This window comes from Empidonax traillii, unplaced genomic scaffold (assembly GCF_003031625.1).
Source record: "Empidonax traillii isolate 1590-97213 ecotype Southwest subspecies unplaced genomic scaffold, ASM303162v1 scaffold3:size4013460, whole genome shotgun sequence".
NCBI lineage: Eukaryota > Metazoa > Chordata > Aves > Passeriformes > Tyrannidae > Empidonax > Empidonax traillii.
The window spans coordinates 2,714,579-2,716,047 of record NW_020955196.1 but is presented as its reverse complement, the minus strand read 5'-3'; the positions used below and the strand labels follow the sequence as shown (position 1 = coordinate 2,716,047).

The 1,469-nt window shown below is 45.8% G+C and overlaps 1 non-coding gene across 1 annotated transcript; it reads left to right on the top strand.

Moving 5' to 3' along the window:
* Positions 1-1,224: 1,224 nt before the first annotated feature.
* Positions 1,225-1,296, top strand: TRNAD-GUC. The gene has a single exon. It is a non-coding gene; the product is annotated as a tRNA-Asp (tRNA).
* Positions 1,297-1,469: the final 173 nt, after the last annotated feature.

The window sequence follows — 1,469 nt, the reverse complement described above, 5'->3', positions numbered from 1 at the left end:
CATTTTCTGCACTTAAGTAACATGTTTTAAACATCTTTTACATGGCATAACTATAGCTTTAAAAAAAAAAAAAAAGTCTTTTACTTTCAAAATCACAGGAGGCAAAAATTGTTCATTTTCCTTTTATTAATCTGTTTTGGCTTGGTGTAGTGAGGAGGCTGGCATGCTTTCAGAGACTCAGTACTAACAGGTATTTGACATAAAGTGCCATCATTTGTGCTTTTAAATTGTTCTACTCCACAGAAAGAGTTAACATTAACTTCATTGCTCAAGATGCAGTTTATTAATACCATAAAGTGGTGTTTCATTTGGACCCATGAGGTTTTTCTTGTATTACGTGTCACTGCAGGTGAGAGTGCAGACACAGCGCTAGTTCCAGCTGGTGAAAAGGTCCAGGGAAATGCCAGTTCCAGACACCTAATCAGTGGAAGAAGAGGGGCCCTACCAAGCTTGTAATTCAGCACACTGAGAAAAGGGATGCAAAGAGGGGTTTACCTGGAAAAGAGTAGATTCTGGAGGGTTTCAGCGAGGGATAGACGGTACGACTTGGGGGGAAACCATATGTGCTTTCCTCTGCTTGGTCCTTGGAGAGGGACAGAAAGCTACTGATGGGGAATTTGGAACTTGCATCTGGAAACAATATGTTTCAAAGGGTCTAAAATCTTGTGCTCAGAAATAGAAAAAAAAAAAAAAGGTGAGGGGGAGGTAGGGATGGAAGTGGGCTGTGGTAGGGAAGGGTAAGACAAAAAGAAGACAAGAGATACTTTGTCTCTGGGATGCTCTGCTGGCCTTTGTGCTGAAGAAGAAATCTATACTATGTAGGACGTCAGTGAGTGCTTTATCTCCCTTCATGCAACCAGTTTTGAAGCTTATGCATAGCTGCACTGCCAGAAAGGATCTTCCACTCAATAGATAAGCCTGCCAGCTGCCAGCCACGTGCCTGCTCTTCAGCTGCGCATTTGTTCATCTGTTTGAAGCTCCCAGTCTAGAGGTTTCAGCTTCCCATGCAGGGAGAGGGAACCAAAGACCAGAGAAACCATATAATATTTCCCTTTCTTTCCCTCCCCTCCCCTTCCTTTCCCTTTCCCTTTTCTGCCTTTCCCCTTCCTTTTCTTCCAAAGATTGTATACAAGAAGAACTCTGCATCCACATGGGGAAGGAGGACAGCCAACATGATTGTTCAGTGGATGATTGTTCTCTCTCAAATTAAGCATTTCAGAGGAGGCCCCGGTGGTCTAGGGGAAATGACACTGCACTGTCACTGCAGAGACCCGGGTTCAATTCCCGGTCGGGGCCCCTCCCCGGGCAGATGGAGCTCGTTAGCCCTGTAAGGCAATCCATCTACGTCCTGAGGACCTCGCTGCCACCGTCCAAGCGTGCTTGGCCCCGGCAGATGAACCTCAGGATTAAAGGGTGGGCTCAGTTCCGCGCACACTGTGTCTCACCTAAAAAATCCAATGCGCAGGCTG